The sequence below is a fragment of the Hipposideros armiger genome, unplaced genomic scaffold (genome assembly GCF_001890085.2).
Source record: "Hipposideros armiger isolate ML-2016 unplaced genomic scaffold, ASM189008v1 scaffold_117, whole genome shotgun sequence".
In the NCBI taxonomy this organism is placed as follows: Eukaryota; Metazoa; Chordata; class Mammalia; order Chiroptera; family Hipposideridae; genus Hipposideros; species Hipposideros armiger.
This window is the reverse complement of record NW_017731467.1, coordinates 709,842-734,657: the sequence shown is the minus strand read 5'-3', so window position 1 is coordinate 734,657 and position 24,816 is coordinate 709,842. Positions and strand designations below refer to the sequence as shown.

The 24,816-nt window shown below is 43.9% G+C and overlaps 1 protein-coding gene across 5 annotated transcripts in view; it reads left to right on the top strand.

Moving 5' to 3' along the window:
* The first annotated feature begins 20,740 nt into the window (after window positions 1-20,740).
* The window catches only part of RAI14 (retinoic acid induced 14), a 135,529-nt gene continuing 131,453 nt past the window's right edge, over window positions 20,741-24,816 (top strand). For 2 of the 5 annotated variants that reach the window (XM_019647863.1, XM_019647860.1), the window contains exon 1: window positions 21,199-21,424. The gene's annotated coding sequence lies outside the window, so the exon portion shown is untranslated. The other 3 variants (XM_019647862.1, XM_019647866.1, XM_019647861.1) reach the window with 3 other exon arrangements.

Genomic DNA, 24,816 nt, shown 5'->3' with positions numbered 1-24,816 from the left:
GGACCAATAATTTTTTGAATATGACACCAAAAGCAGAAGCAAAAGTCAAAAGCAAAAATCAATAGATGGTACTACATCAAAATAAAACGCTTCTGCACAGCAAAAGAAACAATCAACAAAATTAAAAGGCAACCTATCAAATAAAAGAAAACATTTACAAACCACATATCTGATAAGGGGTTATTATCCAAAATATATAAAGAACTCATATAACTCAATAGCAAAACAACAACAACAAACAATCCAATTAAAAGTCAACAGAGGAACTGAATAGACATTTTCCAAAGAAGATATACAATATACAAATATCGAATCATTATGTTGTACACCTGAAAGTAATATAATGTTATATGCCAATTATAACTCAATAAAAAAGAAGACATACAAATGGCAAAGAATTATATAAAAAGGTACTCAACATCTCTAATTATCAGGGAAATGCAAATCAAAACCATACTGAGATATCACCTATACCTGTTAGAATGTCTATTATCAAAATAACAAGAAAATAAAAGAGAAGATCCAAGATGGCGGAGTAGATAAATGATATGCTTGCCTCATCCCCCAAAATCACAACTAAATTATACAACAAGCAGCCTGGAGAACCATCTGAAGACTAGCTGAACAGGAGTTTTATAACTAAGGATATAAAAAAGAAGCCACATTGAGACTGATAAGAGGGGTGGAGATGCAAAACCAGCTGGTCCCACATCCACGTGTGGCAGTTGAAAGTCAGGAGAGATATCTCTGCCACAGAGGTTCCCCACGAAGGAGCAAGGAACCCCAGCCACCCAAATTAGGCTCCCCAGCTGGAGTACTGGTGCTAGGAAGAGGAACCCCCACAATTTCTGGTTGTGAAAAACAGTGGGGATTCTGACTGTCCAGGTGGGGTGGAAGGCTGCTGGAAACCCAGACAGCCTCTTCAAGGACCCACACAAGCACTCACCCTGGGCTCTGGTGGAGGGATGGTGACTCGGGGAGCATTGGAGACATATGGGGAGAGACTAAGTTGTGTAAATTCAAGGCGAGGCCCAGAGGAACAGTTCCCATTTTCTCTGTGTGGTGTCCTCCTCCCAGGCAGCGGACAGGTGGGTGCCATCTTTCCTGTGTTGAGCCCGCCTCCACAGGCCAAATCTGAATCTGATTGGCCTGGTGAGCTTTGCTGCTCCACCCTGCTGACTCACTGAGACCCTGTGAGTCTCACCCAACTTGTGTACCACAGGAAGCTTTATCAGCGGCTGAACCTTATGGGAGCCAGCAGGTGGCAGAAGGCCTTGGGGTGTCCTAACTTTTTGCAGAGCTACCCCAGGCCTGGAACTGGTGACAGCCATTCCCAGTTTGCAGCGTGGCCTTTCCCATGCGCCTCCAGGTACAGCACAGACAGCGACCAACTGTGGATCACTTTATAGCTCTTACCAGGTACTCCCTGGCCACTCACACGAAGTGGCTTACCTGGGCCTGCACCAGAGCACTTCCCAAGAGGCCCAGAAGGAATACACTTGGAGGTTGGCTTCAGACTGCAGCAGAGCACCCCCAATTAGCCTCACAAGCAGTACACACAAAGGGAAGTCTCTACAGGCAATACAGCTCACTGGAGCAAATCCTACTCCATGTAGTAAGCCCCCTGCACAGCAGCCCATAAGCTGTAGACATGGCCAAGCCTCACAGCCAGTCAGCCTGAGGGTCAATCCCACCCACAGACATACCAACAGCAATCAAGCCTCAATTCTAACAGGAGGGCATATGCAACCTACACAGGGGACACTCCTGGAGCACCTGATGCAGGTGACTAGGGGCCCCACAGGGCACCTACTACGTAAGTCCACCTGGCCAAAACTGGGAGACATAGCAGATCTACTGAATGCATAGAAACAAACACAGAGAGGCAGCCAAAATGGGGAAACAAAGCAATACATCCCAACAAAAGAAGAGGAGAAAACTCCAGAAAAAGAATTAAGCAAAATGGAGGCAAGCAACGTACCAGATACCGAATTTAAAACAATGGTCTCAAGGAACTCAGTGGAAACTTCAACAAAGATAGCAAGCATTAAAAAAGGACAGAGAAACGATGAAATAGAACCAGTCAGAACTGAAGAGTACAATAACTGAAATAAAGAATGCACTAGAAGGAATCACCAGCAAACCAGATGAAGCAGAGGATCAAATCAGCAACTTAGAAGATGAGGTAGCAAAAAACACGAATCAGAACAGCAACAAGAAAAAAGAATAAAAAAAAAATGAGGGTAGTTTAAGAGACCTCTGGGACAACATCAAGTGTAACAATATTTGCATCATAGGGGTACCAGAAGGAAAAGAGAGAAAGCAAGGGATTGAGACCCTAGTTGAAAAATAATGACTGCAAACTTTCCTAACCTGGTGAAGGAAATAGACATACAAGCAGAGTCCCAAACAAGATGAACCCAAACAGACCCACACCAAGACACATTATAATTAAAATGGCAAAGGTTAAAGACAAAGAGAGAATCCTAAAAGCAGCAAGAGAAAAGCAGTTAGTTACCTACAAGGGAGTTACTATAAGACTGTTAGCTGATATCTCAACAGAAACTTTGCAGGCCAGAGGTATTCACAGGAAATATTCAAAGTGATGAAAAGCAAAGACCTACAATCAAGGATACTCTACCCAGCAAGGCTCTCATTTAAAATCAAAGGACAGATAAAGAACTTCCCATACAAGAAAAAGCTAAAGGCATTCATCACCACCAAACCAGTATTACAAGAAATGTTAGGGCCGGCCGAGTGGCGCGATGGTTAAGAACTGGCTTGAGATGCCAGAGGGCCCCGGTTCGGATCCCACATATGAAGGCCAGTGAAACTGCCCTCTACAGCTAAGATGCTGAACAACAGCTCAACCTGGAGCTGGGCTGCTGTGAGTCGCCTGCGAAGGCATAGGCTGCAGCCCCTGTGGCAGTGAGTTGCCATGGGTACTGCAGGTAGCCAGCAGCCAGCATGAGTGGCCAGCAGCTGCAGTGAGCGGCCGTCCAGAAGCTGGTGACTGATCTGCCTCGCCCGGGAAGAGCACAATGATGGTGCCAACTTGGGCCAGTGAAGCAATGCCCTCCACAACTAGACTGAAGAATAAAACGATAGCAACTTGTCTGTTCCCCTTCCTCCAATTCCCAGTGCTGTTCCCATCCCCCCAATTCCCCAATTAAAAAAAAATCTTAAAAAAAAAAGAAATGTTAGAAGGACTTGTTTAAGATGGAACAAAAAAATCAAAAATATGAATTATAAAGTGGCAATAACTACAATCTATCAACAATTTTTTTCAATGTAAATGGATTAAATGTTCCAATAAAAAACATAGGGTGGCTGAATAGATAAGTGCCACCTATAAGAGACTGAAAGACACACACGGATTGAAATACACAGACAGACTGAAAGTAAAAGGATGAAAAAAGTTATTTCATGAAAATGGAAATGAAAAAAAACTGGAGTAGCAATACTTATACCAGATAAAACAGACTTTAAAACAAAGGCTATAACAAGGGACAAAGAAGGACCCAGTAATCCCACTTCTTGGTATTTATCCAAAGAAACCCAAAATGCTACTTCAAGGGGATATGTGCATCTGTATGTTCATTGCATTGTTTACACGACCAAGATGTGGAAGCAGCCTGGGCGTTCACTGATAGAAGAATGGATAAAGAGGAAGTGGTACAGATCATAGTGGAATATTGCTTGGCCATGGAAGAAAATGGGTTCTTTCCATCTGAGGTGGGCATGGATTGACCTGGAGGGTACTGTGCTGAATGGAGTATGTCAGACAGAGAAAGACAGATGTAATGTGATTTCACTTATATGTGGCATCTAAAGAACAAGATAAACAAACAAAACAGAAACAGAAATACAAATTGGTTGTTACACAGTAGTCATGGGGATATAGGGTAGAGCATAAGGCAAATAGTCAATAATATTGTAATATATTCAATAACATTGTATGGTGTCAGATGGGTACTATTTAGATTTATTGGGGTGATAGATGGGAGAGGGGTTGGGTGGCAGGGTGAAAAAGATGAAGGGATTAAGAAATACAAATTTGTAGTTACAAAATAATCATGGGAATGTAAATAAAAGCATAAGGAATATAGTCAATAATATGGTAATAACTATCTATAGTGCCAGGTGAGTACTAGACTAGTCCGGAGGACCACCTCTTTTTTTTTTTTTTTTACTTTTTTTTTTCCTGCCACCTGTTGGCAGCTCAGCTCAGGCAGGGCATCGAACCGCTATTGCTCAAAGCTCGCACTCTTGAGCAAGCTCTTAACCAACTGAGCCACTCAGCCGGCTCTAGGGGGACCACTTCTTTAATTATATAAATCTCTAACCATTTGCTGTACACCGGAAATTAATAAAAGATAATATTGAGGGCCGGCCGAGTGGCACGTTGGTTAAGAGTTGGCTTGGGACGCCAGCTCTGAGCAGCAGGGCCCCGGTTTGGATCCCACATTTGGGTCAGTGACGTTGTACCTTCTACAGCTAAGATGGTGAACAACAGCTCGACCTGGAGCTGGGCTGCTGTGAGTCACCAGCAACGGCGTAGGCTACAGTGGAGCTGCAGTGGGTTGCCGTGAGCTACCATGAGTGGCTGGCAGCCAGCGTGAGCTGCCAAGAGCCGCCGTGAGCGGCCGTCCAATGGCCGGCGACTGATCTGCCTCACCTGGGAAGAGAGCAATGATAATACCAACATGGGCCAGTGAAGCGACATCCTCCACAACTAGACTGAAGACAAAAGGACAGCAACTTGTCTGTTTCCCTTCCCTGATTCCCCAACGCTGTTCCCCTCCTCCAATTCCCCAATAAAATCTTAAAAAAAAAAAAGATAATATTGAATGTCAACTGTAACTGAAAAATTAAACAGGGGGGGGTGAGGTGAAGGGCAATAAGCGGTCTAAATTTCCAGGTATAGAACAAATAAGTCATGGAGATGTAACGTACAGCATAGGGAATGTCGTCAATAGCGTGGTATGGTGTCAGACGGTTGCTAGGCTTATCATGGTGACCACTTCTTTAGGTATATAAAATGCTGAATAACTATTCTGTATACATAAACGAATATAATATTGTATGCTAACTATATTTTTAATACAAATCTTAAAAAAAAAAGCGTTAGCAAAGATGTGGAGAACAGCGAACACTTGTGCACTGTTGGTGGGAATGCACATTTGTGTGGCCACTATGGAGAAACAGTATGGAGGTTCCTCAAAAAATTAAAACTAGAGCTACCATATGATCCAACAGCTCCACTTCTGGGTATGCATCCAAAAGAAATCAAAGCAGGGCCTTGAAAAGATATCTGCTCTCCGATGTTCATTGCAGCATTACTCATAATAACCATGACATGGAAATAACCCAGGTGGCCAAGAGATGAATGGATAAAAAATATATGAGATACAGACACACACACACACACACACACACACACACACACACACACGAAGTTCTGACAGTTAAGTTTGCAAACTCATCCTAGAAAAAGTGCCATGTGCCTCATTGCTGAATGCCACTATGGTCACCTTTGGAATACTCCCCTTGGGAAGCTATGCACCGACCCCAGCTCCTAGTCCACCCTTCAAAGCAATTTTGGAACTCTTTTTTCTGGAATGGCCATCAGAGCTGTTGTTGTATTACCCTTGATGTCCTGAATGTCATCAAAAGGTCTTCCTTTCAATATTTCCTTTATCTTTGGGTAAAGAAAGAAGTCATTGAGGGCCAGATCAGGTGAGTAGGGAGGGTGTTCCAATATAGCTATTTGTTTACTGGCTGAAAACTCCCTCACAGATAGTGTCCTGTGAGCTGGTGCACTGTCATGATGCAAGAGCCATGAATTGTTGGTGAAAAGTTCAGGTCCCCTAAGTTTCTCATGCAGCCTTTTCAGCACTTCCAAATAGTCAACTTGGTTAACTGTCCAGTTGGTACAAATTTATAAGGAATAATCCCTCTGATATCAAAAAAAGGTTAGCAATGTCACCACAACAAGTTCGCGAACTTAATTGTCAGGACTTGTATATCATATATATCATATATATGACATAAATATGCATTAAAATATTATTCAGCCACAAGAAAAAAGAAAATTCTGCCATTCGTGACAACATGGCTGAATCTTGAGGGCATTATGCTAAGTGAAATGAGTCAGACAGAGAAAGACAAATACAATATAATATTACATACTTGTGGAGTCTAAGAAAGCCAAACTCACAGAAACAGAGGGTAGAGTGGTGATTACAAGGGGCTGGAGGATGGGGGAAATGGGGAGATGTTGGTCAAAGGGTACAACTTATAAGATGAATAAGTTCTGGGAATTTAATGTACAGTGTGGTGATTATAGTTAATATTACTGCATATATTATATTTGAAAGTTGCTATGAGTAGATCTTAAATGTTCTCACTACAAAAAAGAAATAGTAATTATGTGATATGATGGAGGTGTTAACTAATGCTATTGTGATAATCATTTTGCAACATATAAGAGTATCAAATCAACACATTGTACACCTTAAACTTACACAATGTTATATGTCAATTATATCTCAATAAAGCTGGGGTGGGGGAAAGAGCAGATAGCAGAGCTTTGAAGATCTGAAGCATCACATATTGGTCTCTGTGCCCTAGACCAGGGCTCTCTGCATTGCAGTCACTCAAGAACCTAAGGCTGATGGAGGCCCATCTCATCTCCACTCTACTTCCACAATTTCCTAATGCAGGGTTGGGGATAGTGGGGAGATGACCTCAGTGAATCACACACAAGATTTTAAAACTCCTACCTGGAAGTGGCACGTGCCACTTCCATTCAAATTTGCTTGCCCAGAGAAAGACTTATGGCCACATCTCAGCTCATCAGGTTGAGGATATATAATCCTCCCATAGGAATGGTCACTGAATATTTGTTGGAACTTTATAATTATCTCTAATTATTCTCTAAGTACTTGAATTAAGAGGGGGAAATAGTGGGTTAGGATCAGGACCATGGACTTGAGTCCTATGTAGAATTAGATCCATGGGAATTAAAGCAAGAATGAGGGTCCCTTTCCTGGGTCCCACTGGGGTACCTTGAGAAACCATAGGTTTCAAGTACCATGGTTAAAAAAGAAAAAACAAAGAAGCGGAATTGAAGATAGGCTGCAATATACTATTAGATATTTTATTAACTTTAACATTTAAAACTCTGAGACCAAAGTAGTCTAGCAAATAATATCAGAACAATACTGAGTAATTTAGAACTGTTTGAGTTGCTCTACATTTCTCCGTAACTCTCAAGGCTGAACACGCTCTCCCGTGTCTAGCTGCAGTGGGAGTGCTCTGCATTCCTTCACATACTGCCGCGTGCCTCTGGTGCACAGCGTAAGACATGTTTGTCTTCCAAAACCTCCGCATCTTGGGTGGGGAACTGTCTGACCTGGGCTCTCAATGTCTCATTCATCTCACTCCTAGGAATCAATGCAAGCCCTAGAGCCAAAAACGTGAGCATCTGGGGTATGGATGCTGCAGGGAGCAGGGGTCATGGTACAGCTGGAGAGAATCAATCTTCTGCTCTCAGGGAGTCCTGGGCGAGAAGAAGAGCACCAAGAGGAATTCTATGGAAAGAGACAGGGGAGATCTTCAATGATCTCACTCAGGCCCAGGGCTGAACTTGATTATGGTCTGCCAGCCAATGTGACGGAGCAGTTGCTGGTGCAAAACAGGACATGGGTATCCTAGAGAAGTCAGGAGAAACTACATTAGTCTGTTTGCACCACTGAATGCCAGTTACTCAGAAGATGAATTTTGACCCAGAAAAGTGAAAGCTTCAGATCCAGTGACAAAAAGCAGAGCCTGTGGCTAGGTACTGCCAATGGAGGGAAGCAGTGTTCTGAAAGGAGAAAGTGAGCTGTCTCAGTTCGCTAGGGCTGTCATAACTAAGTACCACAGACTGGGTGGCTTAAACAGTGGAAATTTATTTTTTTGTACATCTGGAGGCTGGAAGTCCAAGATCCAGGTGTTGGCAGGATTGGTTTCCTCTGAGGCCTCTCTCCTTAGTATGCAGTCACTGTCTACCTGCCTCTTCACATGGTTGTCCCTCTCCATGCATCCCCCTGGTGGCTCTCTGTGTCCTAATCTCCCCTCCTGATAGGGACACCAGTCAGATTGGGTTAGGGCCCACCCTAATACCCTAATAGTCTCATTTTAACGTAATTACTTCTGTAAAGTCCCTATCTCCAAAAGCAGTCATATAATGAGGCACTGGGGATTAGGGCTTTAACATATGAATTTAGGGGAGACATGCTTCATTTCAGTCCAAAATGTGAACTTTTAACACATATTAAAAATACCTGAAACGTCTCACCCTGCCCAAACTAACAAAGGGTATCAAGTATGAGTGCTCTGAACTTCCTGTCCTTCTCAAAATCTCCTTCTGCAATTCCAGTTAGATATTTGTTGAACATCTGTTTTTTACCTCCATGTCTCTTAGCCTCAGTTTTATAGTTTCCGTATTTTTATCTTCCTGTACAGCATTGTAAGGTGATTCTTCAGGCTTTTCTTCCAATTTACTAATTCTCTCTTTAGCTGTGATGTATCTGCCATTTTAAATATTACATTTTAAATCTTAATTATATTTTACATTTTTAGAAATTCTATTTAGTTCTTATTTAAACTGCCTATTTATTCTTGACGGTATTTTGATCATTTCTTGTATTTACAATGTCCTCTCTTCATAAATATTGTAAGCACACTTACTTTACTTTCTATATTAGATAATACTATGCCCGAAGTTCTTGGGGTCTAATTCTGTCCTCCATTGTTTTTGCTGAATTGAATTTATGGTGGCTAATTTTCTCGTTGGTGTTTAGTTTTTTATTGTTGGTTCATTTAAGGCTCCTCTTCAATGTAGAAATCCTGAAGGGTCTGGATTGAAGGTACATCCTTCCGTGTACCCAGTGGCTAGGGTTGTTAAGAATTAGAAGTATTTTTAAAATAATTGTTCTACCCAGAGGTTCCTGGGCCATGCAAGTAAACACTAAACCTTCATGAGGACTTCATAAAGTCCCAGGAAAGGCTCTTTTGTTTCTGTTTTTCACCTCTTTGACCAAGGCCTGAGACAAACATGTTTCCTGGTTGGCTTCCTTCTGCCAAAGGATGGATTTGCTTTTTCTAACCTACCTGTTGACTTGAGAGTGTAGATGTTTGAGACCTTTAGCATTCCCCAGGATCTCAGTGCTCATTCTCACAGGACTTCACTCTTGTTCCCGACAGAGAACTCAGGTCCCAGGGCCAGCAGACGCCTCAAAGCAGCCCTATGCTTTAGGGTTTGCTGACCCCTCTGGTTTCAACTTTTATTTTTCGCCCCCTCTGTGAATCTCAGTTTCTTAGAAGTTTAGCTGTACTTTAAACCAAATGCTTGGTGCATATTATCTGGTGTTTGTATGTGTTTATAAGGGAAAGTTTCTCAGCATTTCCATTCAGCTATGTTGCTGGAGGCAGAAGTTTGTTCCCAGGCCCTGTAGGCTGGGGTTTCAGCCACCCCTTAGGCTTTCTTCAGTTATGCCTAAAACAACTGCTCTCTTGCTTCGTTCAGGGGTACAGAGTGCCCCCTTCCCTTCGTGCATCTGTGTATGAAACTCCATGGAAATACTGTATTGTAGCAAACAGATCCTGGGTCTGAGACTCAGAAAACTGGAGTTCTAGTTTCAACTCTGCCTGTTATAGAAATCCGTAAATCTCTCTGTAACTTAGTTTTTAAAAAATTTTAACCTATGAAATAGGGTGGTAATTATTGCCTTACTTATTTTTATAATTGGGAGGGTAAACATGTGACAAGTGGGCATAAAAGTCCTTTTTTCACTCTAAGCCACTCTGTAACTACAGTACAGTATCAAGCACATCTTCTGAAGGAGGGTGCATAGGCTCTGATGGACCTGCTTTTAGAGTGGCCTCTGCGTAATTAAGGTGTCCAGATTCATTTGTGAGGATTCAAAACACATTAGTACATAATGTATACTTCTAGTCTCTTCCTTCTACTTATAAACAACACAATACCACAGTAAAAAGACAGGGTTGAAAGAAAACAAACTCTTAAATACAAATCATGTTTTCTTGCACCTTAGGAGTTCAGCCTATCTAAATATTTGTGTTCATTCAGTTCCATTTATTTTGCTCTATCTCACGCTGGTGAGTTTCTTGGAGTTTTTTTTCACATTGTTGAAAAACAAAATTCAACCAAGTAAATTTGAATATCTAATTGGCTTTATTAAGCGATTCATGTACCCGGCAGCCTCCCATCTAGAAACTAGAAGGGTGCTCTGAGTGGTTGTACAAAATATAGGGGGAAAGGTGAGGCAAGGGAGCTGTTAACAAAGAATTAATCTTGGGCCTGGATATCTGTCTCTTTGGGGGAAGAGAGAAAAGTAAGGGTTTTTTATCATGCAGATTACCTCTTCTTTCTATAAAGGGATGGAGAAGGCCCATGAGATAGCTTACTTTATTGATGCTTGACCAGAAAATTCCAGACTGGATGATTAAGATAATGTTTCTGGGTGAGGCTGAAACTGCAATTAGATCAGGTATTAAATCTAAGTTTGGTATCATGGGCTTTTAGCACAACTGATGCCATTTTGGGGCTGACATTTTCCACTTAACATCATCTGAGTTCAGGCCAGATTCATTAAAAAACAAAAACAAAACAAAACACTTGCATAACTGTTCCTGGTTGTGCCTGCCCTCTACCTCACCTTGACCTGGGAGCTCACTCTGAATGTCTCTTAAGTGCCCTCTTTGTGTCTTTTATCAGTGGCCTGTCCCTTCGGGAAGGGCAGTGACATTCTGTCTTCTCTGTGGATGGCAGCAGGCTCCCCGGCGTCCACTTCCATTGTTTATGTCCCAAAGGGTTTTTTACAACCCAAAAGGGTTTGGTTGTTGTTCCTCCAACATTTTAAAGCGTTGCTATTCAGTATGGCTCCTCAGACCCACAGTACCCCTGGGAACTTGTTAGAAATACAGAATCTGAAGCCTTTCTTTAGACCTACTGTGTCTGAACCTACTTCTTAGAGAGGTACCTGGGGATTCACAGGCACACTAAAGTTTGGAAAAGACTGTTTTAAAAGTCATCATACTAAAAAAAAAAAAATCCTTAAACCAGTAACTTGCAAATTGATTCACTTTTGGCACACTTGTCCAGGTATAAGTTCAGTAAACTTCATTTTTTCCCCCTGTCAAAACATCCCTCAAAGGATTCCTTAAACAAGACTCCTAATGTTCTAACTTATTCTTCAGGTTTTCCCAAGGGCAAATGTGGCTGTCCCAACTTCACTGTCTAATGTGCACCTTAACCTCTGGTTGTGTACACACGGTGAAAATGGGCCCAGCATTACATCATCTGGTGAGGAAGCAAGTGAGGACCCTCTCAAGACAAGGCTTCTGCCTTGACTCTGATGGACAGAGATATCACATCCTTCTCTCCGTACTGGCTGAAGGAGGGGAGGAAAGAGAATGGTATTAGAAACATGGGGAGACTCTTTTAAATGGCTATTTTATTAGATCCCTGTCATTTGGTTTCCTCCCATCTCCCCACAACCAGAATGTGCTCACAAACCCCTGTCCACGCTGAGTATTCAGGTTGGGTTCAAGTTCTAGTTCTGGTGTTTTTTTTACTCTGTGACCTTGGGCAAGTTTCTTAATCTATTTCCTCATCTGTAAATGAAAATAATAAGAGTATTGAGGAGAAGCAGAGTTTGCCACCCCAAAATATGACTTCTGGGATAGTGATTAGTTTAAGCTGGTTATTTTCAAGAAGCAAAAGACTCAGGAAAACCCGTTGATCTTTCCCCTAAATGCCTAAAAGAATTTAGGTAGGAAACCTGCTCCAGGAAGGAAGATGGCATCCCAGATAACCACAGTTTAATATAAAGTAGTGTGTGATCAACAGAGGTTTGATCTAAGTCCTTTCTGTGTCACTTTGGTAAAGATGGCCCAGCAAATATTTATTACCAAAGATTTGCTTTTTCATCTTTATGTGAATTGCCTTTTTGCCCTTTAAAGTCCCAAACCGCAACCCTACCCCCAGCCCCCACCCCTTTCTCCTTAGGTCAAGATGGCATATAATCTTCAACTGCCAAATCTCTGCTCAGGTCTTATATTCTTATGGAACCCTTATATGTACATATGTAATAACTTTGGTCATTTTCTCTCTATAATTAGATTATTAGTCCAAACAGAAGAAGTTAGAAAGGTAGCAGGAAATTTTATTTCTCCTCTCCCACAATATCTACCCCATATGTTGTTGTGAGTATTTTCAGAATTAATGCTTGCAAAGTATTCAGCTCCACATTTCCTGGAAAATAAGCATTGATAAATTTTAACATATGATCAAAAGATGCTTTGGCAGAGATCACCAGATGCCTACCTGCGGTGGACTGGCACTTTGCTGGACTCCCACAAATTGTGCTTCCCTGAACTCATGCCTTTCTGTCGTCCCTTCCCTTCCCAAGTCTGTGACTTGGACTTGGCCATGTGATTAGTTTTGGCCAGTGGGACCATTGACATGCATGATGTAAGTGGAGGCTTGATAAGCCCTTGCACAGTGGGGCTCATTCTCTTGGAATTCTCCTTCTTGGAGCCCAGCCACCAGTCCACAAGGAAGCCTAAGAAGCCAAGTGAAGGAGAAATGAGGTCTCAGCCTAACAATCCCTAGCTGAGCTCCAGCCAGGGACCAGTGCCACTCCTACTGGCTCTAGGAATGAGGCCATTTCAGATCATCTGGCCATCCCAATGCCTCAGTATACACCACACGAAGCAGAAAAGCCATCTGGTCAACCCACAGAATTATGAGAAATAAAAAATTACATTATATTGTTTTAAGCCATTACATTTTGAGGTTGTTTTACAGCAACAGATAAACCCAATATCCATTCTGTCCTGTTTCCTGTTAGCAGAACTCCAATTTTATTTAGTGTGCAATGTACCCAGCTCAGAATCTCTATTTTCCCTCCTTTCTTTCAGATGGGAGTGGCCATGTGACACAGTTTGGGCCAATAAAATTAAGATGTTGGGTGGGTCTTACAGAAAATCTTTGTAAGAGGGGCAGGCCATACTGGCTGTTCATGCTTCCCCTTCTTCCTGCCTGGAACCCAGAACTGATGCTGTAGATGGGCAAGCTATCTTTTAAAAATGATGGAAAAATTTATAGAATCACAAAGTCCTCACACTTGACATCCTTCAGTCACTGATCCAAAGCAAGCAACTATTTAAAATATGAGGAAAACAAGCCCCTTTTTGTTAAAGCTGCTGTTATCTTGTAACAGGCACTGTTATCACTGTAACAGGCAGCTGATCCCAACGCTGATAGTGTTTCAATCGTGACATTATTTACCAGCACAGAAGCTGTATTCTCAACCCAGGCTGCATATTAGAACAGGAATCTCTGTGGGTGGGAATGAGTTTACTTATACTTTGGTTCCCATAGCACACTGCTTCTTAAGATTTCAGCAGAATAGTATGCCTTACATTTTTAAGCACAAAGCTTGCCAGGAAATATGGCTTTAGAAAGCCAAGAATAGTGCTAAAGAACTAGAAAGGAACATGAAGTCATCCATCTTCTTTCGGTGATTCTTTGTCTGTGTATGTCTATAGGTCATCTCTCCAAATAGGTTGGAAGCTCTTTGAAAGTTGACAACATCTAATATTTCCTATTTCTATGTGTGCTCAATGCTGTATCATATATATGAGTTGATCAAGTTTCCATATAAGACTTAGCAAATACTACCCTAGAAATGTTTAAATTATAGCCTATGACATTTTTAATAACAGTTGAATTGATTTCATTGTATACCACTGTTTTATTTCCCCCCAGATTCTATGAATTTCTTATGCTTCTCCATATTAATTATAATTATCAATATTATTTATTTACCTCTTATTCTGTGCCAGTCACTATTTTACATGTTTTATATGTGTTAATTCTGTAATCTCCAAAATAACCCAAGAAGAAGGTACTAGTATGAGTCCCATTTTGCAAATGAAGGAATTGAGGCTGGGCTGGCCAAGTGGTGCGTTGGTTAAGAGCTGGCTTGGGATGCCAGAGGACCCCAGTTTGGATCCCACATATGAGGGCCAGTGACACTGCCCTCTATAGCTAAGATGCTGAACAACAGCTCAACCTGGAGCTAGGCTGCCGTGAATCGCCAGTGATGGCGTAGGCTGCAGCTCCTGTTGCAGTGGGTTTCCATGGGCTACCGTATGTAGCCAGCAGCCAGGAGAGCGGCCAGCAGCCGCAGTGAGCGGCCATCCAGAAGCCGGCGACTGATCTGCCTCGCCCGGGAAGAGCGCAATGATGGTGTCAACTTGGGCCAGTGAACCAACGTCCTCCACAAATAGACCAATGAACAAAAGGACAGCAACTTGTCTGTTCCCCTTCCCCCAACTCCCCAGTGCTGTTCCCATCCCCCAATTCCCCAATAATAATTTTTTTTAAAAATCTTAAAACCCCCCAAAAAAACCCCAAAACTGAGGCCAAGAGGGATAGACAAAGTGGTTTGCCTGAAATTGCACAACTAGTACGTGGAGAGCCAGAGTTCAAACACACTACCTGACAGAGTATTTCTTTTTTCTTCTTCTTTTTCTTTCATTTTTCATCTTTACTCCATGTTTAAAAAACAAAGATAGAGTTCAATCACGATTGCTGCCCAGTAGGTGATAACTGCTTCGGGCTGGAGAAACCCACTCTCTAGGCCAGACTGGAAGGACTCCTGCCTGGATACAGCTTCTCTGTTCTCACCTGTCCTCTGCAGAACTGTCCTCACACATGCTATTCTAAACTTTCTCTAAAATGCCCCTCTAACCTTGAATTATTTTCCATCCCTCTGCATCAAGCATCAAGCAAGTAAGAATGTGCAGGCTTGGAACAGAAGGCAGTGTGGTCAAGGAGGGGGGAGAATCAGGATGAAAAGGAACACACTGAATGTTCTCATAATTTATATTTCTTAATATGAGTGTGTTATGTTGGATGTGAACGGAGAGTCCTCTTAAAGCACACAGTTTAAATTAAAATGTTTTAAAATACTTCCCAGAAGCCCACAAAGCAAATATAAGACCCACTCAGGCCCCCACCTCCCTCTCTTTGTCCCTGGCCCCTGGGTCTTTTGGTGGCAAGTTTCCCAGACCAACTCAGTGCCAACTTAGTCTTCTGGTTCCCTTAAAGGGCCTCCAAAATTCCCTTCCCTGTTACATAATTCTACAGAATAAGCTCCCCTCTGGTTGGCTAATAGTGACCTCAATATACTTAACACCAGAACACTGCCCTCCTGCCTTTCATTGGTCTATTATTGTAAAGCCAAGTTGTATTCTTGGCATTTGTGTTTTAAGGGTTCTAGGAATCCATGGGAGGAAGTGAACGTGGCCTCTTTTCCTGCTCCTGCTCTGCTGCTTCTATAGGCCTCTGTCCCACTTCAGCTCTGTTGAAGGAATATGTCCACAGTGATCTTCCTGGCTCCCCCCAGTTCTGTCTTTCTCTCTTCTGGCATGTCACAGGACAGTCAGAATACTTTCACAGTCTTATTCTTCTTATTCTGAAACTCCAACAGGAAGTCTAGAACAATAAATTATAGGACTGTCTTTGAAAAAGAAGGCAAAGGAAGAATGATAACTTTACCTTAGAAGAACCTCTGTCCTGAATGTGAGAAACCTGCTTAAGGCACATATTTGGATAGTTGAAGAATTTGTATTAAGGCAAAACAAACAAAGGATGTGTGGAATTTTGTTAAATATCTTCACACTGCAGTCATATATCTTAAGCAATAACATTCTGCTGTGGAAAATGTCTCTTAAAAATGTGTTCACTTGCATAGTCAAAAGACCAATTTTGAAAACAACAAGCGATCTATCTCACGTAGCCCACTAAGAATTTTAAAGAGAGTGACAGAAATGGAAATGTGAAAATCAATGACAGAAGGTAAATGGCTACAAAACCTTCAAAAAAACATAAACAAGAAGCCATAACAGATGCGAAATAACTCATCAGCAAAAGTAGTACACAGGATTACTATGGATGCACTGTTTGGATAGGGGGAAAACACAAATTAAAATATCTAACAGCAGAAGTTGATCTCAAAGAAGAAGACAAAAAATTCGGAGCTCAGGTTTAATGCCACAAAAGAAAAGCGAAACAGGCCAACAAAAACAGCGGCTTGGTTTAGAATCACTCTATCAAGAAATCATTCTGGAACAGCAACTGTTGCAAGGGCCTTTGCAAGAACCACCCCGCCTTCTCACCTAATCTCACTTTGCTTGCAATGCTAACTCAAGAACCAGATGCTCAGGGCATGTCAGGGACAGCCAATACAGTGTGGCCGACTCCCCGTAACCTAGGGAGAGGGTATAAGATAATGATGCCTGGGTCCCCCACCAGACCACTCGAATAATTTTCTAGGGTATGAGGCCAAGGCAGTCGGTGATTCTTAAAGGCAGGAGACTTTAATGGTTGGCTAAATATCGTGACCCACTGCGGAGGATGGAAGAAAAGCTGCGCCTGGCACACTCATGGATTCACATGCCAAGATCTTGCTTCTGACTGTGGAGCTTTGTGAAAGCCCCTTCTCTGAGCCTTTTGATAACAACTAACTGCCTCTGGATGTTCATGAGCTCCTCGTGGTGCCCTCCTCCACCAACTCAATGGGAGAATATTTTATGGGTGTCCTGACACGTGTAGCAGAAAAACCAACTTGGCAGCACGATGGCTATTTGGATTGTCTTCAAATTGTTCCTTCTACGAAAGGAGAAGCCACCTAGACGGAGCTTTTCATGTTTGTTGCCTGTTCCAAGTTCATGACACCTGGCTTCTAGTTCTCTCTTATCCAGTCCTCTGCCAGAAGTGGGAGAACTCATGAGATCAATATGAGAGTAGTTTACAAATGGAGGTGGCCTGAAGGCAATATGGACTAGTGGGGAAGAGGGCCTTTCTGGAGCTGGGCATCCCAAGCGTTGATTCTTCGTCCCACTCTTTCTGGTTCTATGATTTGGGCAAGTTGCTGGGTCTATTTGAAACTTAGTTTCTGCATCTGTAAAAACAGGATATTACTCCATCTATGTTGCTGAGAGGATTAAGACAAACTACATCTACTAACTCCTCAATCCATATTAGTTCTTAAGGAAACAGGGTTGCACAGCAGTTAAGAGTGAAGGCTCAAGAGCCAGACTGCCCTAGTTTGAATTCCAATACTGCCACTTCCTCGCTGTGTGACTTTGGGCAAGTTACTTAGTCTCTCTGTGCCCCGGTTCCCTCATGTATGCAAAGGGGATAATAATGATATAATGCTTATAAGGTTGATGTAAGGATTAAATTAGGTTGGCCTGACATCTCAGTTTGCTCAGGTCTCGTTTATGCCTTTTGTCCTAGTATCTTGGCTGGTTTAGAATTTCCCTGCCCCATCTCACTCTCAAAACTGTCAACAGTGTCCCAGATTGGATAATTAAGTATACAGCCACTGTAGTTAATGTATATATCACTTAGAAAAGTACCTGGTATAGTATATGCTAAATGAGTGTTAGATGTTAATATTAATCCCTATAGCAGTGCTGGCCAATAGAAATATAATATAGGCCAGATATTAATTTTTAATGTTTTAGTTAACCACATTTTCAAAAGTAAAAATAAATAACTAAAATTAGTGTCCATAGTATATTGAATCTAGTATAGTAACATAATCTAAATAATAACATTTCAATATGTAATCAATATAAAAATGAGTGAGACATTTTTTCATTTTTTTCCTCCCAAGTCTTTGAAATCTGGTGTGTATTTTGCATTTATTGCACATCTCAATTTGGACTTGTGACACTTCAAGTGTTCTGTAGCCTAGTAGACTAGTGACATTTTAGGTCCTCACACGTAGCCACTGGCTACCACACTGGACAGCACAGTTCTAGAGACTTTACATTCTTCCTATGAGATGATGGGCCAGTCTTGAGACAGTCTTCTCATGTCTATAATGTTAAGGTTGAAATGCTTAGCCTCTCTGCCATACTCCTCCAAGTAGGGCTCTGATGTAGAGCTTTGGAGTGTAGCATTGCCAAGCATCTTACCCTCACCTCCTGAGCAGATGTCCAAGGTCACTGAGAAGGAATGTGTAGTAACCTACCCTTGGAAAAACCTCTGCTGGCTTTCTGGCAAGTGGAAAACCGTGGGCCAGTCAGTGTTTGCAGGCTACTTTGTTACCGTAGTCTTATTAAATTATGAAAAGCAAGGCTAAAGTTATGTTACTAATGTCTCCCATGTCACAGTTTCCTCCTATTTGAAAATATTCCCAAGAAAATATAAAAAGTGTTTTTTCTACGAATATTTGGGCTTTTTTTTCCTGTAGGTTTTCTCCCTCTAATCTTCTGATTGTATTTTTGTTTCATTCTCTGGACTGGGCCCAATATTGCCACATTCCTCTAAATCATGCTGCCTCTAACTAGACCCAGAAGAGCAGCCAGATCCTGACCAAACACCAAATAAAGTGGAGGGTTGCTTTTTGGCTCTGGTGTGATACTTGTCTCTATTTCCTCCTTTAGGGGTAGTTTCTTGTGTCCCCCAAAAGTCTTAGCTTTGGTTACCCAGACTTAAGAAGTTCCTAATCTGGGGAGATTGTTGAGAGATGGAGCAAGAAAGAAGCAATATGATATTATTTCATTTCAAAAATGAAAACTTGGCCCTACCAATCAATGACTTTCATTTATAGATACGACTAAGTTCTGGATGGCAACATTCTTAGGAGTTTACGATCTTATTAGTATGGCAAGATTGACCTGCTAGAATAGAGAACAGAACTTTGCTGTAAAATGTAAAAACAAACATTGTTATAAAGTCTCTATAATCTATCAGAATGGGTTTAGGATGGTAGAGCTGAAAACATTCTCAGAGGTCATGTAATTCAGTGTCCTCTTTTACCGATTAGGAAAGTGGGACCAGGAAAGGTTGAAACACTTGGAAAATTTCAAACGGCAAGTTAGTAAGAAGAGTTGGGGGACCTGATCCCCTTGCTCTTAGTACTCCTCGTAGTGCATATCACACCACAGTTACCTTGATTTGAGGGTAATTCCTCTATTGAAATACAACACGCTGTTCCCCCTCCCCACCCCCCCCCCCAAAAGTTTTACCAACTTTACACAGGTTAGATAGTCATTCTATCTTTGTTTCCTTCTCTCAAACCCTCTACCTGGGCCTGGTCTCTATCACAGGGCAGTGTCCTATGTATTCTGAATCCAGTTAGCATTTTTAAAAGGCCTGGGCAAAACAAAACCAAACAAAACCAAATAACTATGAGGAGGCACTGTTCAATCCCATACCGGACCACCAATCCCCCTGCAGGTGGCAGAGCTCCTGCTGTGGTCTGAGTTTCAGGGGAGGGAGAACTGGGAAGAAGATCTTGCAACACTAGACTATTAAATATAAGAATCCTTCCCTCCTTAATCCCCCATCCAGAGTTTGACTTGCTGATATTGGAGGGTGGGATAACAAACTGAGGAGAAGAAGCCCACAAGCCACCAGGGGAGCCACATGGGCAGGCAGGGAGGCCCACGGGCAGGCAGCTGGGACAGGGCTCCCCAGTGTAAAAAAGAAAAAAAAAAGAGAGACAAGGGTTTCTATGAACAAAAGGCTGATGACTTTGCCTTACACAATTATTGTTTAATGTTTGATATTTTCATTCCTTCAGCTACAGAATATGCATGTTAACTTTCCAAGGCAGCATGATATACCCTCAACCATGCTCCAAGTCCCACCCTCCCAGCTGCCCCTGCTTAAATGAGGAGATTGACCTGCTAAAAGCAGAACAGGAATCTCACAAGTGGCAGTGTTGTTCCCCCTCTATATCCCCCATAATATGAGCCACAATGACAAACTGTATTGTGAAAATTGCCAGCATTAAACCAAAAGGAAGTTCGCCAGTTTACATTTCTTTGAGAGTGTGATTTTACTTGAGAGGGATAAAGGGCAGGGCCAGGAATACACATCTCATTTTAAGCTGGCTGCTCACCACTTCTCTAAGGAGTTTCTGATGTATGATTTAGGAAGTGAGGACAATGTAGCTAGTTACACAGCTCTTGCTCCCTATTTGATAAGTCACCTGTTAAAGCTAAGACAGTCGGTTCCCTTGGATGGTGGGGGATGGGGGATGGGTGGGGGGAGGGTGGGGGATAAGAGTATAAAGTCTGACCTGGCCAAGATCTGACAAAGGCGTTATAAACTGAACGGTTGGGGTGAATTTCATTTTGTCGGAATTCAAAAGAAAATTTAGAGTTGATCCCACCAAAAAGGACTCATACCACTTATTCCAGAAAGCTTCCTGTCCTGCGCAAAAGATGCAGAGCTAACCCGGGGAAAGGAGGGGCTTCGATGAAGACAGACTTTCTAAGCCATAGCTGCTTAGCACTACTAGAATGAATGGGAAGCCGTCCCAAATTAAATAAGCAGGTGGAAAGCCTTGACATCCTTGGAATTGGAGGAGTCCATCATGATTCAAACACTGGACTCCGCGGCTGGGGAAGGGAGAGAAGCTGAAGGGGACCGGGGAGGCAGGCGGCCCCCTTCGCATCTGAGGCACCGCTTGGAGGGCGCTCCCGGTTCGTGCCTCTCAGAACCTACCGGCTGTGTGCAGGTTTCTCCTAACTCCACTGCAGGGCAACGCTTTACGCTGGCAGTTTTCTCTTGCCACCTGATGAGTGTAGAAAACAGTCACTCCGACCAATTGGTTCAGGCAAGAGACTATGACCACGTTCTAGTTTACTTTCTGTTCAATAAGTTTGGGAAATACAACCGATTTGAATCTGGTTGGAAGGCGCTTGGATCCGTGACTTTTAAAACACTCCCACGACCACAAACGACTTTGGAAGTTGACTAGAAATGAATACTATTCGGGAACTCATCCGTCCTACACCCGTGGGCCACAGCACCGGTCGTTTCCACTAAGTGCAGGTGATGATGATGATGATGATGAAAACAGGTCCGCGGGGAAGGGCCCCACGATCCGGGCAAAACGAAAAGCAATCCACGGCCGCCCAGGGCGCGCGGGCCCAGGGGATGGGGAGGCTGCCGGGCGGGGAGCACCTCCCGCAGGTCCCGGCTGGAGCGGGGCCGGGTCACCTGACTCAAGGAATTTGGGGCCGCGCGGGGTGGAAGGGGAGGGGAATGGTTAGCACCTCCCTTCCCGCTCCCGCGGGATCCGGGTCGGCAGGGGCCGGCGCCGGGCGGCCACGTGGTGGTGCTGCCGCTACCCCCGCCCCGCCGGCCCAGCCCGGGAGCCGCGGCGCCCACTGACCCCCGCAGCAGGGGAGGAGGAGGGATCCAGGCGCAGGAAGCTGAGCAGGAAGCGAGCCCGGCGGCCGCATTTTCCAGGGGGAAGCGGCGGGCGGGGTGGCGCAGCCAGCGGGGCCGGGGAGCCGCCGCCGCCTGGATGGGGTGAGTGCGCGGCGCCGAGAGTTGGGAAGCACCCCGGAGCGTGGTCCCCGGCTCCCGTCCTCGCCTTTGTGTCTGGGGCTCAGCCGGAGCCGGACACCGTGCGCTGGGCGGAACGGCTGAGCGGGGTGGCAGCGAGGGTCCCGCCACCGCTCCCTTGTCCCTCGCCGGCCGCCAACTGTCTGCACAGGGCAGGTTTGGGAACAGAGAAAGAGGTGGATGGCGGGGATCAGAGAAGACAGGGAGGACGGTGCCAAGTTAGAAGAGAGGCTTTCTCCTGCCGGCCCTCGCGACTCGCGGGCTGGCCGGGGTTTGCCGAGGAGGGAGCGCGGGTGGGAATGAATGGCCCGCCCCTGGCAAGGCGTTCGGGGCGCGCCCTCTCCGCAGCACCCTGTCCCACCTGCCTGGCCCGCCCGGAGCCTCGCTCCCCCTTGGGTCTTCGCTCGGGTGCTCGACCCGCCTCCTCGCTGAACTTGGAGGCGCTGAGGAGGAAGGCGCGAGCGGGAGGCTCAGGATGGCTCAGGCGCCCGAGCGTCCGCTATTGTTCCCGTTCTGACTCCAGGAGCCCTCGGGCTGGCCCAAGGGTGCAGGCGAGGCCACTGCGGGCCTGCGACTGCCTTACGCCGCCGGCCCCCCGTCTTTCTTGTGCTTTTCCCGCCGCTGCTCTAGGAGGGCCGGAAGGAGGGATGCTGGAATTCGGCAGACTTGGGGCAGCTGGGACTTAGGGGAGAGGGAGGATGCGGACCCGCGGAGGGGTCCCGGCCTCCATCGACCCCAACCTCAGTCTACGAGGGTGGGTACCCGCCCTAGCCCACCTTCCTTTTGCTGCCGGCTTGGGCAGGTTTGTGCTTGCGGTTAGTTTCTGCAGTTTGCAGGATTCATCTGTCAACCCCAGGCTCACGCTGTTCTTTGCGTTTGGACCTCGCACCCCACTTTTGTGGAGTGGGATGGGGGGTGGGCTCAGAACATGGAGAGACAACAGACGGGCAGATGGAGCCCCGTGTAAAGTGGCGTTACAAGTGACCTTACCGGTATCGGGGCTGTATATCCATCCAGGCTTGAGCCTCTCCAAGGAGCCCACCCAGCCCAGCGCTGCTTTATTTCCAGTGACGGTGGGGGCAGGTCTCCCGACTCAATGCCTCTCACCTGGACCAGAGGCCGCCCTTGGCTGCAGGCTCAAAGGCAATGTGGATGGGTCTCTGTTTTCCTTCCGGGAGAGGAGAATCCCCAGCTGCCTGGGATGGGGAAACATTGCCAGTTTTCTGGAGCGTGTGATCTCCAGACTGTAAGGGCCTGGAAGAGGGAGGATCTGGTTTTGTCCTCCAGGACTGGGCAGAAGCTCATCTGGGCCAGGAGAATCCCACCTGTTTGAAGTTGGAACTCAGCTGGAGAAGAGATAGTGCATCACGGGGAGGCTGGAGTTTTGATTGCTGTGTCCCCAGCCTGCAGGGCCCTGTTTACCAGTGTGGCTGGGAGAGTTTTATTTCTGATGGGTGTAATCTGATAATCTTTTCTTAATGATGCCTACCCAGTGCCATATATATATATATATATATATATATATATATATATATATATATATTTTTCACTTTGGCTTGTAAGATAGATTTTATGTGAGGAAATTTATCCAGTTCTTGTCATTTTAAACTATTGCTTGCATAACATGAAATAGGAGAGGCTGTCCAATGTTGGGCTGGTGGGGGGTTTTTTCATTTCCATTCATTGAAATTATTCATTTATTCATTTATTGTATCATTTACACTTCTTAGGTTTGTTTTGTGGCATTTTGGGTGGTGGTGGTGGTGGTGGTGGTGATAACCCTGTTAAAAAATCTTCATACTATGATCTATGAAATTGAATAAAAAGAATGGATGTTGAGCCCTGGAGATTCAATGGGACATGATACAGTGTCCCTGCCCACTAGAGTGTAGCTGACAGTGGAATTCTGTCTCCAGGCTGCCACTCCTCAAAGCAACTCTGAGGAAGATACACCTAGTCTCACCCGTGTTTTAAAGGTTAAGAAACTGAGGTTTGGAGGTTAAGGGCAACTGGACTTTGGAGTTAATGGAAAGTGATGAAGGAGCTTTGTCTCTTCCTTCCTTTCAAAATAAGTATGAAATATTTCAAACATCCGTAAAAAGAAAATATAGTAAGGCTTCCATTTTTCCATTACCTATGTTTAAGAATTGCTCATCTTCCCATATTTGCTTTATGTGCCCCCCCATAAAAATAAACTACAACTGAAATATTTTACCCACCCCTCCGGCTCCTCTGCCTTCATCCTCAGATACCTACTGATGTGCAGTTAGTATTTCCAAACGTGTCTTGGTACTTCTGTATATTACCCATTCACATGCTATCTTTGAACTTGTGTGTTTAACATTTTACATAATATGCATCAATCTATATATATATATATACAATTTGCATTTTTAAAAAATTTCTCATTACGTTTTGAGGTACCTGTAGGTCTTACTTACTTTAGCTACTACAGAGAATTCCAGTGTGTGAATAAATTATAGTATGCTCATTTCCTTGCCAAGAGAAAATTAGAGTGTTCTCAGTTTTTCACTGTTTTACACCCTTTCTGCTGAGGACAGTTGATCTATTTCTACTTTATACTGTAGCATACAGTGTTACAATAAACATCTGAGACGTGTTTCCCTGGGCACAAGTTTCTCTGCTCCACAACTCTATAATTAATAGCTGGGTCATGGGGTCTAAGTAATGCTGCCTTTATTATTTCTTTCATTCTTCAACAAATCTGTTGAATGAAAAAGTAAAATTGATCAATTTTTACAAAGATTTTATTTGCTGATGGGATTCTTTTGTTGCTTGTTTCAAAATAAAATTTTGGTTTAATAAGAAATGTGCCTCTTAATTAGAAAGTCAGAGCAGGAGACAAAACTGTGCTGCTGAGTTTGGGGTACTTGTGCTGAGCCTTTGCTGGGCCCATGGCGGTTTTACCTTGGATGACTCAGTCAACCTTCTCCTTTCTTCCTTGGTGAGATTAAAGTGTTTGAGTAGTTACAAAAGCATGTCCCTGCTCTAAGAGTTTGAAAATGTGGCAGTGTTAATGACATTCTGCCCCTAATTGTAACCCCTTAATCTGAAAGCAGTTTGAGGCATTTAAATACATTGGCTTGCTCATTATTCCTTCAAATTTCTAGGCACATTCCTGCCTCAGAGCCATTGCATTCACTGTTTCCACTGTCTAGAGGGCTCTTCTCCTAGATATCTACCTGGCCGTGCCCCTTGACCCCTCAAGTCTTTACTTAGGCATCACTTTCTCAGCAGACCTTCCCTGGCCGCCCTCTGCCAGCGCACCTTGCTTTACTTCTCTGCTTTATTTTCGTCCATGGCACTTATTACCTTCTAACTTGCCATGTATTTTA